This window comes from Silurus aristotelis, assembly GCF_946808225.1.
Source record: "Silurus aristotelis genome assembly, chromosome: 24".
Taxonomy (NCBI): domain Eukaryota; kingdom Metazoa; phylum Chordata; class Actinopteri; order Siluriformes; family Siluridae; genus Silurus; species Silurus aristotelis.
This window is the reverse complement of record NC_139597.1, coordinates 2,710,711-2,722,279: the sequence shown is the minus strand read 5'-3', so window position 1 is coordinate 2,722,279 and position 11,569 is coordinate 2,710,711.

Below are 11,569 nucleotides of genomic sequence, written 5' to 3'. Positions count from 1 at the left end.
CCCTTAAACTAGAGATGAATGTTAGTTGCTCTGGATAAGGGTGTCTGCCTAATGTAAACATTGGAGGTGGTACCTCAGTGGTTATATTGTTGGAATGGTTGTGAGTTCAAATCCCAGCACCACCAAGCTGCCCTTGGTCCAAAACCCTCAACCCTCAACTGCTCAAGTCATAGAAGCAAGATAATTGTAAGTTGTTCTGGGTCGTAAATGTGAACATCACCAGCAGAGTTTGCTAGCTCTTAAAAAGATTATGGTGGTTAATACTCAGTGGTTGGATGGTGGTTCAGTGGTTAATACGTTCTGATCAAAAGATTGTGAGTTCAAGTACCAGCACCACTAATTTCCTGCTGCTGAACCCCCAAGCAAAGCCCTTAACATATAGCTGCTCTTATACTGCCTTTTCAGAGCACATACAGCTGCTGTGTACATGTAGCGTGTTATTTTCAGCATAAGAAGATGAAATCTTTTAAAACATGGTCATTTGAAGTTTATGGGTGCCCTATAACCCTGCGTTCTGAGATAAAAGTTTATATTTTGTACTGTAACGAAAACATTGCACAGTTCTTGCTCATGGAGATGATGTAATGGTCTCGGGTGGTGTTGAAAAAACATTTTTGAGTCCTTGTAGGTTGAAACCCGAGACGAGGTTCACACGAGTCCTTGACAAGAAGGAGACCATTGATTTCTGGTCTCAAACTCGGTTTCAAGTAGCACAACACAACCATACAGCCTGTAATCAATAACATGTTAAACCTATTATACTGGTTGCTAGGAAATGTAAATGTTTATCCTTTTTTTATTCCCATGGTTTTTTTTTTTATAGCAACCCGCCATATCACATGACTTGTTTCGTGATCAATGTATATTCCTGTTCACAATCACGACTTATGAGTATTGAAATACACTCACAATCACGTAAACGTACTGGGATTTACGATCATTTAAACACACTATAAGGACGAATGTTTGTGGAAACCTGACCATAACATACACATGTTCTTTTTTTATTCATCCCATTCAACATTTAGTCCACATTTGCTGTTATAGTAACCTTCACTTTTTTCACAGTCTTCACAGTCACAGGGAGCACCGACATTCACAAGGGAGCAGGGACCACTAACATTCATATGTTTTGCCCGGAAACAACGTGATCTCACTTCCGCACCCACCCTCCTGCAAACTTCGCCCTCTTCCCAAAGATGAAGATCCAGCACAAAAAGGTCACCGTTTTGACACCATTGCAAAGATCCAGCGTGAATCATGATCAGCGATGCTTGACTTCACAAGACATGTTTAAATGGCAGGAACACTTGTAGAGCTTGAGGCAATGCATTGATGTGCAAGGGGACTATTTAAAAGGTGATGATGTATATAACGTAGATAAATAAAGTACGTTTTTGTAAACAGAGCTAGTCTCCACCTCGTGATAGTGATACCACCTCGTATGAGTTGGCGTGGAGGACTGGAATTACAAGCTATTTTTGCACCAGGCAAAAATGCTGGGTCTCATCTGAGCATGTTCCAATCCTAATACTTATCAGATAACTCCATGACCTCCACCCCAACCACCTACATTTACATATATGACATAAAACAGATGACCTTTCTCAAAGAAGAGCTTTGTAGTCACTATCAGAAACATATCCTATGCTAGTTCAATCACCGTTTAAGGCCAGACATTCTTTTAAACAGCTAGGGGAAGTGTATTTCACCACCAGGGAAAGGAGAGGATGAGTAATGATGAGTGGCATCAGTATAGCAGTGGTATGTAAACCACTGTGAGGTGATGAACTCTCAAAGAGAGTGAGTAATAAAGGTTAAGGGTGAACAGATGAGGACCCAGTACTAAGCCTTGGACGCTAGTAAAGAGTCGGCATGGAGCAGATGTGGATCACCTCCATGTAACTTGATATGAACAGGTCAGAAGCAAATGCAACAGGAAGAGACTTCACAGGAAGGGACAGACTTTCACTTTTTCAATTTTTATCACCACAATATCTGTGTAAAGCTGCTTTGAGACGATGTGCACTGTTAAAAGCGCGACACAAATGAAAATGAATTGAATTGAATTAAGTTGAATAGAAGTGTCTTGAGTTCGAGCCATTTCCAGTCAAAAGTTTTTCCAAGCGGTAGATCACGCAAATCCTCTCAAAGAGAATTAGCTTTTAGGCAGGAAGCTTTTCTCTTTTTTAGAAAAAAGCTTTTCTGGTATACATATCACAATATTTTAACTAATATTTGTCTGTTCAGAATCAACTGCACCCTTTTCATAACCCAGACCCACTTTAGTTGTTTGAAAAGCGAAAGTACACAGTGAAACGCATGCATTCTCCTGTGCATTGGTGGTTTTGACTCCTTGTTCTTTCTATCGCTTTTGTCTTCGCCTTGTCCCGTCCATTTCATCACCTGACCCGATGCTTGCATGAAGTCTTTAAGAAATGGTTTGCCATTTTACAATCGATGTTCCACGAAAGATGGGACGCTGTGTAAAATTTTAATAATTCTTTTTTTTTACAAATTAATATTCCATTCACAATAAAACAAAACAAAAAAAACATCTAAAAAAAAGTTGCGACAGGGCCGTGTTTACATCTTCTCTCCATAAGCTGTACATCTGGGAACTGAGGAGACCAATTGCTGAAGTTTTGGGAAAGGAGTTTTGTCCCATATGTGTCTGATACAGGATTCTAGCTGCTTAACAGTTCTGGGTGTTCTTTGTTGTATTTTTTGTTTTATGATGCACCAAATGTTTTCAAATGGTGAAAGGTATAGGCTGATTTCCGAAAAGAAATAAAAAATTTCGATTCGTCTGACTACAGAACAGTTTTACACTTTGCCTCAGTACATTTTAAATTAGCTTTAGCCCAGAAAGGTTGGTGGCCCTTTTAGATCATTTCCACGCATGCCTTCTTTTGCATGATAGCGATTTAACCTTCATTTGTGGATCACATGGTCACATGATCAAACTGTGTTCACAAACTGATTTCCAGAGGTGTTAATGAGGCCATGCAGTGATTTCCATTAGAGAATCTTGACTGTTTTATATGCAGCGCCTCAAGATCACGGCCGTCCAATATTGAATTTTGCCACTTTTAAAGATATTATGTACTGTTAATGACCGTTTTGCAATTAAATGTCGAGGAACATTATTTTGAATAATTTCTATACACAGTCTTTCATGGGTTGATGAAGAGACTCTCTAAGATACACTGTTTATACTCAATCGTCTTACTGACCTGCAGTCAATTAACCTCATTAGTTGCACAATGCAAATTCTAAATGACCTTATTTTTCCCCCTGAAATGCTACATTTCCTCAGTTTAAACATTTGACATGTATTATTCTGAATAAAATTTGTAGTTTATGAAATTTGCAAATCTTCTAGTATTATTTACATTTTACACAGTGTCCCAACTTTTTTGGAATTGGGGTTGTCATTTGGCTGCCTCGATCTATTCAAAAAAAAAACAAAAAAACCTGCCCTTCTATCCAAACTCCATAGATTAGAAATTAAGTAGATCACTGAAACTGCATATCTTGCAAATTTTGGCACACACTGCACATGTAAGCAGAAACCAATATTCACGTCTGGTTCAACAATGAACCTATTTGTTGTGCATTCTAAAAAAAAGAAAAAAAAAGAAGGTATATTCTTCTATTATGCAGCAACTCTAAGAAATACACACACAAGCACACAACAGAAAGTAATCCACAATGTAATTATGTGTTTTCATTGTACGTCCACTGACACAAAGGATCAAAGAGGGCCATTTGGAGGTGAAGACTGGGAACTAAGAACGTCTTAAATGATTGTGTAAAGCTCAAACTGACAGAAGAGCCTTTCAGAAGAGCTGCAGTTTGGCTCAGGTATGTTAAACAAGCTTGTGTTTGTGCAGGTTAGGAGACTTTTCTGTCTAAAAAAAGTCCATAAAAGGTTGAGACTGTTCTGGATGTTGAAAATATCTGAAGTTAACTGGGTGCTTTAATAGCGATAAATAGTTACTTAGGTTTAATGGAAAAAATGCATTTTAGTTTTTTTGGTCGCAGAAGATTAAACAGTCAACAGCTAATATTCTGCCAGGAAAATTGCTGTGCATGCTTTTATAGTGTGTCTTCAGTGTGACAGCCTGTGCAAATCACTCATTCTGGGCTTTTTTCAGCTTTATAAAGAGCCTTTATGTTCTGCAACAGTGACTGACAAGTCAAAGGCTGAGGCACATTGCAGCTGCACTGATAGCAGGGTCATGACCTTTGGGCATAAAACTCATCCATACTAACACACTGCTGCAGAAGCAACAGGGATACTGTAAAGGGGAAATCGAGTCGGGCTGGACTGTTTCAAACTGCATTTTAAATGAACTGAAGAACTGGAATGAATGGATTCCTATTGCACAATCAACACATAGACCTCTATAGGTCTCACGTATGTAAACATAAAAAGCTGCACCCAGCTCCTATAGGACATGATTGTTAGCATTGCACAGATGTACTGAATTTTTAACAGACACATGCATGTTACTTTTGTTTCTATGCAACAGACTAGCTAAAAGGCTAACACACACAAGAACTGGACCATGAATGACTGGAACAAAGTTCTTTGAACTTCCTCACATCCAGCGGTTGTAAGGAATCCTTATCCAACATATGTACTGTTCCATACTTCAATTCCATCTGGACTGCGGTTCATTGGATCCAACTTCATCATACGACAAACAATCGTCTGGAGTGATATCTATCATGGAACGGCCCAATCACTGCACCTAAATCCTATAAAACTGTTGACATTTGGGGAGTTTTACAAGAGTGTTTTAGCTGAATGTTTGGAGAAACAAAGTGTCCGGATTTTAAGAGTGTGTAAAGCTGATTTTTATTCTGAGTATTTTTGAATAAAAATAAAGTTTGCACATTTCATATTAGTTTGGTCAAAGTAAATCTTCATAGCGTCACATTACCGAGTTTGTCTCTCAAAAACCATTAAACACTACGTGTTTCCAACCCCATTGACAGGCTCTATAGGTGTAAGACTGTATCCATCTATAGCGAATAATATCTCAGTGTTTAAGATGTTAGACTTTTGATCTGGCCCTTAAACAAGGCCCTAAACCCTGAACTGCTTAGTGGTAAGTAGTTCTGCATAAGATCGTCTGCCAAATGCAATAAATGTAAATGTTTAATAAATACTGTACGTCTTTACAAATTTAACAAGCACCAAATGTATAAAAGTATTTCGACAATCGTGGAAAAATTCGAGATGTGAAAATGTATAGACATATGCTTTTCGTTAGGTCAATGCCAGACTCGAACTTAAACTCCCACTCTACACTGAAGCCTTCAAACATGGCCGCCGTAGACTCCAACTCCCAGAACACACACACACACTCTGCCTCTCTAGCTTACAGATTAAACCCACTTTGCGCCACAAACGCAAACAATCACAAACACACACTTTTTAGGACCTCCGTTCAGGAAAACAATGTGAAGTAACATGTAGTGACTGTTGTTCTTTGACTGTTGCTGAGGGATCATTTGTTTGATGCACAAATTGTTTCTGTCCATGTTGTTTTTAATTTTTTATACCTGTTCCAGCTCTGGAAAGATCTGCTTTACATGGGTTGGAATTGAAGATCTCCTGCTATAGAGCTCTGACCTTAACACCTTCATAAGCTCACTCCAGACTCCAGACTCTAGAATGGAGTTTGTTACAACCTCAAATGAGTTCTGTATTGTGGAATTTGAAGCTCAAAAGCACATACCAATCTAATGGTCAGGTGTCCACAAACATTTGTCCATATTTTTTATACTATTTTGCAACAGATATACTTATGAATATGACCATTATGAAATATATCCTTGTATTTATGTAGGCCACATTTTCTTTTGCATACATTCTTGTCTAGTTTGTCACTGTTTGACTGCTGAAAGTGGCAAGATTGCAAACATACTTTAGGGCAGACTCACGTCCTCCAAGACTTTGGTGTTTGCGTAATACATGCACAGCGGTGTAAAGAGTACCTGAAAATCAAACTTGAGTAAACGTATAGATTACTTTCCTAAAAAACATACTCCTTTACAAGTTTAAATTTACCAATTCCAATATGACTCGAGTAAAAATCTTCGAGTATCTGATTTGAACAGAACTTGGGTTTTTGACTCGTACTGAACGTATGCACAAAGGTGCACAAGTCTGCAACACCAAGACACACGTGAGTGAAAAGCCAAAAACAGTCGAGTTGTGAGGTTTCACTTCCTAAAACGCAAATCAAATTGTACACCTCAAAACTGCATTAACCAACAACACAACATGCCAGAATGAAACAAACAAGTCCGTCCAAAAATAGACAAAGTAGTGAAGCAGTCTATTGAAAAGGGATCTCCAATCAGCCAATAAAAAGACAGTATCATGTCACAAGTGTAAAAGAAACATTAGTATTCAACTGACAAGTAAAATACAAGTAAATCATTCTAAATAAATAAACGCGAATATTCTGGGATTTTTTTGCAGCTCTCAGTCTCAGAGAGGGGCAATATTTGTATTCGACTTCAATAAAAGATGCTTCTCGAAAATCTTGGAATTTATTGAGATTTTTTCGCACTGAAAATCTAGAGGCTTAATGACACCATGAACAGAGGTGAAAAATATAATTGGTAATGACCATTATCGATTAAACAGAGTGGAGTAAAAAGTACATCTATTGAATCATAAGTGTAGTTGAGTAGTTTGATACTCAACTACAGTAGTTCGAAAAATGACTTAAGTACAGTAATGAAGTAGCATAATTTCCGGACTATTAAGCGCACCCAAATATAAGCCAAAGATTTGACAAAGATGTTTATTTTGAACATAAATAAGCCGCACCTGTCTATAATGCCTACACTGAAACTAATGAAATTTACACAGGCTTTAATGAAAGACAGTGTCTGTTACATGGCTTGTATCTAAACAGTAGCCTACCAAGAAAGTCATTGTTCACTGTTTTCCTCCTTCCTTTCACAACTATTTCTCTCGAGAATTTATCTTTTGGCGTCGTCGTGCGTTTAAAAATCACCATCGGTGAATCTTCTCTCCCGATGCCGTGCAGCTCAGAACACAGGTGAAGTGCGTTTTCATGGCCGGTTGTTTTCAGCGTGACGAATGATTCGCATTTCCAGTTCCCAGTCCGAGTGAGCGGCAGGTCAAACGTCAGAGGAACATCATCCTCTACATCAACAAAATCAGTGGGAGCGCATCTGATTTAATATAAAGAGTTTCATTGGTTCACCTGAACCCGTTCAGCAATTTCATTGGTCTAATGTTATGGGGTTCAGTTTTTTGGCTTGAAGTTTGTGAAACCAGGAAAAACCCAGGAAAAATCCATAAATTAGCCGCTTTGTTGTTTAAGCCGCGGGGTTCCAAGCGTGGGAAAAAAGTAGAGGCTTATAGTCCGGAAAATACGGTACACAAAATGTACCACCGTACATATGCCACACACATATTGAACACGTTAGCAGGCTCTGAAGTGTAAAAGAAACCACATTCCTTCTATATACTACAATATATAATGTATGTGCTTTATACAATAAATTAAAAACATGCTCACAGCATGATGCTGCCACCACCATGCTTCACTGTGGGGATGGTATTGGCCAGGTGATGAGCAGTGCCTGGTTTTCTAAAGACATGACGCTTGGTGTATAAGGTCAAATCTTCAATCTTTGTTTCGTCAGACCAAAAAATTTTGTGAAATGATCTGAGGGTCCTTCAGGTGGAATGTCATGTGCCTTTTACTAAGGAGCAGCTGTGAATATTTTCCGAGTGCACTGTAAATTTTCCCTTGACTTGAATTAGTAGACCTGTTTCTGTCTCTAAGGCTGGCTTTAAACTATAAGAAGAAACTCTATAACTGAGTACGTGTAGACAGCAGGAAGTTCAGATTTCACCCTCGTTTGGACAGGAAGCGGAGTGTCTTTAAAACAGAATATGCAGTGCAGCTACGTATGTTCCTTCATTCCAGAGCGAGATGTTGAACGATTGCGATCTGCAGAAAGACTGCTTAGATAAGATCCTACACATGTGCTCCATATGAGGGGCTGTGGCTGGTGTGAGCAAAAATGTAAATGACCTGAGGCCCCATGTTTATGTCACCATGCCAACCAGGCGTGTTGGAATGTAGGAAAAACGCACAGGAAGATATATACAGTATATATATATATATATATATATATATATATATATATATATATATATATATATATATATATATACAGTGAGGAAAATAAGTATTTGAACACCCTGCTATTTTGCAAGTTCTCCCACTTAGAAATCATGGAGGGGTCTGAAATTGTCATCGTAGGTGCATGTCCACTGTGAGAGATATAATCTAAAATAAAAATCCAGAAATCACAATGTATGATTTTTTAACTATTTATTTGTATGATACAGCTGCAAATAAGTATTTGAACACCTGAGAAAGTCAATGTTAATATTTGGTACAGGAGCCTTTGTTTGCAATTACAGAGGTCAAGATTCTCTATTGGGTTTAGGTCTGGAGACTGGCTAGGCCACGCCAGAACCTTGATATGCTTCTTACAGAGCCACTCCTTGGTTATCCTGGCTGTGTGCTTCGGGTCATTGTCATGTTGGAAGACCCAGCCTCGACCCATCTTCAATGCTCTAACTGAGGGAAGGAGGTTGTTCCCCAAAATCTCGCAATACATGGCCCCAGTCATCTTCTCCTTAATACAGTGCAGTCGCCCTGTCCCATGTGCAGAAAAACACCCCCAAAGCATGATGCTACCACCACCATGCTTCACAGTAGGGATGGTGTTCTTGGGATGGTACTCATCATTCTTCTTACTCCAAACACGTTTAGTGGAATTATGACCCAAAAGTTATATTTTAGTCTCATCTGACCACATGACTTTCTCCCATGACTCCTCTGGATCATCCAAATGGTCATTGGCAAACTTAAGACGTACCTGGACATGTGCTGGATTAAGCAGGGGAACCTTCCGTGCCATGCATGATTTCAAACCATGACGTCTTAGTGTATTACCAACAGTAACCTTGGAAACGGTGGTCCCAGCTCTTTTCAGGTCATTGACCAGCTCCTCCCGTGTAGTTCTGGGCTGATTTCTCACCTTCCTTAGGATCATTGAGACCCCACGAGGTGAGATCTTGCATGGAGCCCCAGTCTGAGGGAGATTGACAGTCATGTTTAGCTTCTTCCATTTTCTAATGATTGCTCCAACAGTGGACCTTTTTTCACCAAGCTGCTTGGCAATTTCCCCGTAGCCCTTTCCAGCCTTGTGGAGGTGTACAATTTTGTCTCTAGTGTCTTTGGACAGCTCTTTGGTCTTGGCCATGTTAGTAGTTGGATTCTTACTGATTGTATGGGGTGGACAGGTGTCTTTATGCAGCTAACGACCTCAAACAGGTGCATGTAATTTAGGATAATAAATGTAGTGGAGGTGGACATTTTAAAGGCAGACTAACAGGTCTTTGAGGGTCAGAATTCTAGCTGATAGACAGGTGTTCAAATACTTATTTGCAGCTGTATCATACAAATAAATAGTTTAAAAATCATACATTGTGATTTCTGGATTTTTTTTTTTAGATTATGTCTCTCACAGTGGACATGCACCTACGATGACAATTTCAGACCCCTCCATGATTTCTAAGTGGGAGAACTTGCAAAATAGCAGAGTGTTCAAATACTTATTTTCCCCACTGTATATATATATATATATATATATATATATATAAAAGCATGGGCAAAGCCAAATGGAGTCAGTGTTCTTCCCAAGATTGCTCAATAAGCATCAGGTCAGAGTTAAATAGCAGGCCACTCAAAATCTTCCACTCCGACCTATGGAAACCATAGAGCTGGCTTTGTGCACAAGGACATTTTCAAATCATTGTCAGAAATAGGTTTGGGTCTCCTAGTTGAAGTAAAGGGAAAAAAATCTCATGTGTCTGTAAAGGTCAGGTGTCCCAATACTTTTGTTTGTATATATATCTTTTAAAAATATCTTATATATATATATATATATATATATATATATATATATATATATATATATATATATATATATATATATATATTTATTTTTTTATTTATTTTTTTCGAAGAAAGAGCTTTATTTAAGATCCCCTTTCCATTTTAGTTTTCTTTAGCAGCAGATTTCTTGACATTTAAACAAACATAAAAAGAAGAACTTGACCTTTCTCAAATGTGTGATATGATGCCTAAGAAATGTAAAAAAAGATTTTACACTTGCACACTGATCACATCTGAAGTCTCCGAGTGTAATCTACGGCATGAAGAAATGTCCGATATAATATAAATATATATACTATATACCAGCTTTGTAAAAAAAAAAAAAAAAAAATTAAATAAAATACTGTTTTTTTAGAATATCTAATTAATGCATTAAAATAAAAAGCTTCCTCACACACAAACTCTCCAGTACACTTAATTTGTCTAATGAGAGGGGTAGAGAGGTGGTAAACTTCCAGACTTCAGTGTATATATTTGACGTAGTGGCAGTTTTTCCATATTGTTGGATTAACAGTGTTTGAGAACATAAATGGAAAGTGCACATGATTAGACTGAGCAGGCTGTGTGTGTGTGTGTGTGTGTGTGTGTGTGTGTGTGTGTGTGTGTGTGTGTGTGTGTGTGTGTGTTATCTACTATTAAGGAGATACAGTACACACATTACTATACACAGCCTGTATAGCAGGTCTATAGTAGGCTCTAAGCCAGCATAGAAACAAAAGGTGAAACATTCATTATGAGAATATCTGGGAATCGCCTCAGGGGGATACCACAGCTACAGTCGCCGCTTATGTGTAACTGCTTTTCTTCATGTTTTTCATTTTTATATACGCTCTCTGTATATGTATGTGTATATATATCTTACTATTTGTTTATGTTTAAATATATATATATATATATATATATATATATATATATATATATATATATATATATATATATATATATAAAATCATATACTGTATATTAAGACGTGGATCCAATATGAATACATTATCCGTAGTGTTCAAAAAACAGACACAAATCAGAAATCAGGTCTAAAACTAGAGATATGGGTCAGACTTGGACATCCTGGGGTGTAGGTTTTTTAATTATGACATTGGCAAGCGGTCAAATATGAAGCTCGTAAGAAGAGAAATATGAAAGTGAGTCACTATTATTATCCCTCTTGGGTATATAATTGTATCGTTTAATATGGCGATCTTGGGTATATAATTGTATCATGTATTGTGGCGATCTTGTGTATATAATTGTATTGTTTGCTGTGGCGATCTTGTGTATATAATTGTATTGTTTGTTGTGGTGATCTTGGGTATATAATTGTATTGTTTGCTGTGGCGATCTTGTGTATATAATTGTATTGTTTGTTGTGGTGATCTTGTGTATATAATTGTATCGTTTAATAAGGCGATCTTGTGTATATAATTGTATCATGTATTGTGGCGATCTTGTGTATATAATTGTATTGTTTGTTGTGGTGATCTTGGGTATATAATTGTATTGTTTGCTGTGGCGATCTTGTGTATATAATTGTA